Source organism: Lepus europaeus, chromosome 1, assembly GCF_033115175.1.
Source record: "Lepus europaeus isolate LE1 chromosome 1, mLepTim1.pri, whole genome shotgun sequence".
In the NCBI taxonomy this organism is placed as follows: Eukaryota; Metazoa; Chordata; class Mammalia; order Lagomorpha; family Leporidae; genus Lepus; species Lepus europaeus.
In genome coordinates this window covers 126,472,832-126,479,784 of record NC_084827.1, presented here as the reverse complement: position 1 = coordinate 126,479,784, position 6,953 = coordinate 126,472,832, and positions in this window count along the sequence as shown.

Sequence of the window (6,953 nt, the reverse complement as noted above, 5' to 3'; positions counted from 1 at the left end):
ACCCTCCCATCTGCACTCCCACCCTTCTTCCTCCTCCCTCTCCTATTCCCATTCTTACTTTTTTTACTAAGATCTATTTTCAATTAACTTTATACACATAAGATTAATTTTATACTAAGCAAACAGTCCAACAAGTAGTATGAAAAGAAAAATTGTTCCTCAGTAGTTCAGACAAGGCCGTTCAAAGTGTCAATTTCACTTCTATAGATTACTTTCTAGGTGCTCTATTATTTACTACAGATCAGGGAGAACATACAGTATTTGTCTTTTGGGGACTGGCTTATTTCATTAAGTATGTTTTCTAGTTTCATCCATTTTGCTGCAAATGACAGGATTTCATTTTTTTCCACTGTGTAGTAGTGCATGGTTTACATATCTTATAATTTCTCTATCCAGTCTTCAGTTGATGAATATTTGGGTTGATTCCATATCTTAGCTATTGTGAATTGAGCTGCATGCCTATTCATTTCTAGAACTGGCTGGAACAACAAATCTCTATGGATCTAAATTAATCTATACTCTAAAATACGTAATTTTGTGCCTTGCAAATGCGTTTTTTTAAACCTAGAATTTGATAGCAAGTAAGTACTTTAAAACATACAGCTTTAGGGCTGGCATTGCGATGTAGTGGGTTAAGCCACCATCTGCAATGCAGGCATTCCATATGGGTGACAGTTCGACTCCCAGTCGCTCCACTTTTGATCCAGCCCCCTGCTAACACACCTGGGAAAGCAGCAGAAAATGGCCTAGGAATTTGGATTTCTGTTCCCTACATGGGAAACCTTGATAGAGTTCCAGGCTCCTGGCTTTGGCTGGCCCAGCTCCAGATTTGGTGAGTGAATCAGCAACTGGAAGATATCTCCCTGTGTCTCCTTCTGACTCTGTAACTCTGCCTTTTAAATAAATAAATAAAATCTTTTTTAAAATTAAATAAATAAAACAAATAGCCTTGAAAAAATAAAGATACTAACAGGGGAAAATATTAAATTTATTATTTTTATTACAATATATTAATACTTAGAAACAATAAAGGGTACATTATAAATATACATACAAAATAAGGAAGTCAAAAGTTTATGTGAAATAGAAAAGTATAACTATAAATTGTTCCAAAAATCTATGACTGTAAGTGCTATTGACTGTAAATGCTATATTGCAAGAATATAAAACTTCAAAAAAATCTGGTCTAAATTCCTGAATAATTACAGAGTGACTAAGTGTGTTCAGGTTTAGGAATCTTGGTTCAGGAAAATCAACTATTCAGTCACCTTGAAAAACTAAGTAAGTCATCATGCCATATTTCTGTTATTTTTTAATGTATTGTGGTTTTGCTTATAAAGGAAGTACTTCATAACTCTTTGAGTTAACTTACTGGTTAAGGTTATAACATGAACTCTCTGATTTATTCTTGCAATATACAGGAATATTTGCAGAAATTACATTGAGGGATGTTATATATATATATATATACATATACATATATATTTTTATATTTGAACAACTTGAGTTACTAATCATCACACTGACATGTTCAGGTTTTCTTGGAATGGACATTTGGTTTAGTGGTTAAGCCACCTGTGTCCCAAGTCCCAGTGTTGGGCTTCCATACCTAGTTCTGGCTTCTGACTCCAATTTCATACTAACACAGACACTAGGAGGCACCAAGCATAGCTCAAGTAAATGGGTTCCAACTGGCTTAAGTAATTGGAAAGAAGGGAAGACAAGTATAATTGCAATTAAAACATTATACACTATACTCCATTTCCCCTGAAATCTTTCTCTTTTGAGTTTGTAGATTGGTATAAGTTTTGTCCCCAAAAATCTAGGAAAAATATTCTTTGAGTTTTCCAAAAATCTAAATACTTTCTAGATTTTCAATTCAGATTACATATAATCACAAACCTATATTAAAGAATACATTTAGCAAAAATACATTTTTTTTGACAGGTAGAATTACAGACAGTGAGACAGACAGAGAAAGGTATTCTTTCTGTTGGTTCACTCCCCAAATGGCCACAATGGATGGAGCTGAGCCGATCTGAAGCCAGGAGCCAGGTGCTTCCTCCTGGTCTCCCACGCGGGTGCAGGGGCCCAAGCACTTGGGCCATCCTCCACTGCTTTCCCAAGCCACAGCAGAGAGCTGGACTGGAAGAGGAGCAACCGGGACTAGAACCAGCGCCCATATGGGATGCTGGCACCACAGATGGAAGGCTAACCTAGTGAGCCATGGCACTGGCCCCAGCAAGAATATTCTTAAATATTCTTAAAAGTTGTATTTATGTATTTGAAAGAGAGACAGGGGGGGGGGGGAAGGGAAGGAGGGAAGAAGGAAGGGGGGGGAGAAAGGAAGAAAGGAAGGAAGGAGGGAGGAAGAGGGAGGCAGAGAGAGATTTTCCATGCACTGGTTCACTCCCCACATGGTCACTCAAAACTGGTCCAGGCTGAAGCCTGGAGCCTGGAACTCCAGCCAGGTCTCCCATGTGGGTGGCATGGACCCAGATATTTGGGTCATATTTTTTTTTCATGTTGCTGAGAAGGTGCTCTATTTCTTTTAAATTTTTAAAAAGAAATGATACTTTTGTTTTCCCTTCCCTTTAAAAAAATGGTAAGTAAGGCACACATTTGGTGCAGCAGTAAGTCAACATTTGGATACCCACACCCCACATCAGAATGTCTGGTTTGAGTCTCTGCACTCAACGTCCAATCCTGCTTCCAGCTAATGTACACCCTGAGAGGCAACAGATGGTGGCTCAAGTACTTAGATCCCTGTTATCCATGTGGTAGACCCAGACTGAGTTTCAGGCTCTTAGCTTTGACTTGGCCCAGCCCTGGCTGTTGTGGACATCTGGGGAGTGAACCAGTGGATGGAAGATCTCTGTTTCTCTCCCTCTTTTTTGTCTCCTCTGCATTTCAATAAAATGAAAACAAACTATAAAAAAATAATAAAAATGGTAGGAAAATCTATTTTAAAAGTCAAAAATTCCTTGAAATACTTTTTTCCTCCTCAACACAGACTCATGTTTGGTGTATGTTTTCTTAAATTTATAATACATATGAGGATTATAATAAGGTTCATTCTTAAAAATAACTAGGTATAATGCAGCGACTCATCTCCACGGGAAGTACAAGTTCATGGAAAATGCACATTATAAAAATGAATATTGGGGCCAGTGCTGTGGTGCAGCAGATAAGCTGTCTGCAGTGCCTTTATCCATTATGGGTGCTAGTTTCAGCCCCTTCTGCTCCACTTCCAATGCAGCTCCCTGCTAATGTGCCTGGGAAAGCAGTAGAAGATGGCCCAAGTTCTGGGCCCTTGCACCCACATGGGAGACCCAAATTAACCTCCTGGCTCCTGGCTTCAGCCTGGCCCAGCCATGGCAGATGTAACCATATGGGAATGAACTAGTGGATGGAAGATATCTCACTACCTCTCCCTCTCTGTCTGTAACTCTTTCAAGTAAATAAATATTTAAAAATGAGTATGAAAATTATGAAAGAACTATGCATAGATTTAAAAACAATTTTGCACAAATTAACTCCCTTTTTAATTATATTTTTCTGTAAACTTTTGAAGTTTCCTCACATGACCCATCAATGCCTTACAAAGTATGCCTAATTTTTAAATTTTTAATGTATACTTTTATATATATTTGAAAGTCAGACAGAGACAAAGACATACATAAATCTTCCATCTGCTGGTTGTCTCCCCAGATGCCCACCACAGCCTGGGCTGGGCCAGACCAAAACCAGCAGCCCAGAACTCAATCCAGATCTTCCACATGGGTGCCAGGGATCCAATGACTTGAGCCATCATCTGCTGCTTCTCAGGGTGCTCATTAGCAGGAAGGTGGAATTGGAAGCAAAACAGGATCTTAAACCCTAGCACCCCAATATGGGATGCAGGCATCCCAAGCAGCATTTTAACTGCTGCACCAAACACCTGCCCCAGTATACATAATTTATCTTTTTTTTTATAACTCAGTAATTTTTATTTTATTGCAACTGGAAGGCAATACATCACAGAAACTTTATGGTAGGTCTGGGGAAAAGTGTTATTTATAATAAATGATGAAACAGTTTGAAGAATGTAAGGTGCAAGTATGGGTGCCTCTTAAGCAACACTACCAATTCCCTAAGGTTTGCCTGATGCTGCCTGTCTGCACATTGCTTCTTTAGGTTAACACAAACACAGATGTACTTCATGATCTTTCTCCTTTATGGCTCTGCCTTTCTATTCATGACATTGGCAGTTTCATGTAAAAAAAAATTGGCTTTTGAAAAATTATTACTCCTGTAAATTAATTTAGCAGTATAGGTCTATTGGTAAACAAAGATCAGATGATCCTAAGTATCACTAGTAAACTTCTTGGTCTTTTAATTGCTTTATCACTGCTTTTATTTTCCTGTTAAAAGAAAAAATACTCAATAAATACTACAAAATCAGAGTATAAAAAAGTGTACAAGTGTTTCTGCTTTCCAGATACACAGATATTTTTTCCTCCACATTTTCACTGTGGCAGTACAAGGAGTATGATGACACAACATGAAACTGGTTACTGAATCAGCTATGAGCTTAGATGATCTCAACAACACATACTCAAGAAATAATGAATGCTTAAATAACTGACAGTGTGCTGAATTTCATCTAAAAAGGGGGGAAGGGGCTGGGGAACTTAGGTCACAGTCATGAAAGGATGGAATAGGATTTCTAGGTCTGATAGGTTCACCATATTGAAGTCCTTGAGAATTTAATATGGAATATCAATGACTTGAAAAAGGTGGAGCTGGCTGCTCTCCACTTTTGCAAATGAAATATAGTAGAAAGACACTGTTGTCTAGATACCAAATAAATAGATGGATTTCAACACTAATAAAACAACAGCAATGGTACTTACGAGCATCTCACAATGAGTGGGAAATGGCCTTTCACATGGGTCTTACTTCAGAAATACAACAGCAAGCAGCAGCACCATAGACACATCACTTTTGGTCATCAAAATATGGGTTATTTTAAAAAATTATATTTTCCTTCCTAAATTTTTGGTCAGTGAAGCTAAAACTTGTTTGCCGAACTGTGGAAGAATTGCAAGGTCACTCATATTACTTGAGATAAAGCAACAGAGCTGATGAATCCATGCTTCATGCAAGAATAACCAGGGGCTGGCACTGTGGCGTAGTGGGTAAAGCCACCTGCCTGCAGTGCTGGTACCCCACATGGGCGCCAGTTCGAGTCCTAGCTACTCTACTTCTAATCCAGCTCTCTGCTATGGCCTGGGAAAGCAGTAGAAGATGGCCCAAGGCCTTGGGCCCCTGCACCCACGAGGGAGACCCGGAAGATGCTCCTGGCTCCTGGCTTCGGATAGGTGCAGCTCTGGCCGTTGCAGCCAATTGGGGAGTAAACCAACAGATGGAAGACCTCTCTCTCTCTCTCTGCCTCTCCTTCTCTCTGTGTAACTCTGACTTTCAAATAAATAAACAAGTCTTTAAAAAAAAAAAAAAAAGAATAACCAGTGAGGGTCGGCACTGTGGTGTAGTAGGCTAAGCCTACGTCTGCAGCGCCACCATCCCAAATGGGTCCGGTTCATGTCCCGGCTGCTCCTCTTCTGGTCCAGCTCTCTGCTATGGCCTGGGAAGGTAGCAGAGGATGGCCCAAGTGCACCTGCACCCGTGTTGGAGACCTGGAAGAAGCTCCTATTTCCTGACTTCAGATACTCTCAGCTCCGCTGTTGTGGCCATTTGGGGAGTGAACCAGAGGATGGAAGACCTTTCTCTCTGTCTTCCCCTCTCTCTGTAACTCTACCTCTCAAATAAATAAATAAATAAAATGTTTTAAATAGATAATGTGTGTGAGAGAGAGAGGAATAGAGACAGAGAAAGAGAGAGAGAGAGAGAACACAGAAGTTAACCACCATTGCTGGTGCTCTCTCAAAAAAAGAGGGCTTAAGAGATAAATTCACAAAAGTACGCTGATCTCTACAGAACACTGAATGTCATGTGTAAATCCTCATGAATCTCCAGAAACAAGAACATCCACACTATGTATATACTTTGAGTTACACATTCCGTTACATACAAATGGAAAAAAAGATACCATTACAACTTTGCAACTATGATAACCCCAACAAGAATCTAAAGTCCAGAGTTCAGTAACTAAAAGAGGGTTATCACTTAGGTTATATAGCAAAGATGTTTATGTACATTACTTATAATAGTATAAATAGTAGAAAGTATTGCTTAAATTAGATCACAGTACTGTATATGTGTTATGTGTATAATGGTGTTTGATATAGTATTGGTAGGCTGGGGCCTACAACACTAGGATTTAACTGTCAACACTGCTAAGTCAGCAAGCACTAGACACAAGGAAAGTCCATTCTTGGGGAAGAGCTCAAAGCACATTGCTTCTTAAAAAACTCAGCCCCAAGAGGGAAATCTGCCAAGGTTGTCTTGGCCATTGCTTTCTCAAACCACCTTCCACACGTGGTTTGGTTCATTTTCCTTTCAGATAGACAGCTTTACCAAAGAATTCTTGAAAGCATAGTATACCTAACTTAAAACACTGAATTACATTCACTGATCTAGTTTGGATATAGCAAAAATAGTCTCATTTAAGCATAAGATAAAACTGATCCTCAAAGTACTTACATGTTTGAAACAACCAGATCACTAATCATACAAACTATAGGCAAAAAACAAAAAAACATACTATCCACTATGAACACATTCTATCAAATCTTCATGGGACAACATTCCACGGCCGAAAACAAAGCAGCACTCTAAAAAGTAACTACTTAAATTAATTATTTTTATATGAATGGAGAGGGCTCACCCAGCAAACCCCCCAGCAAGACTGAGCAGAGAGACAATATTATATGTGAGTCTCATATTTAAAGGGATTCTCCCTGCTTTGGTTGACTTCAGGGAGCTCATTGTAGGTTAATTACATCTGGGCT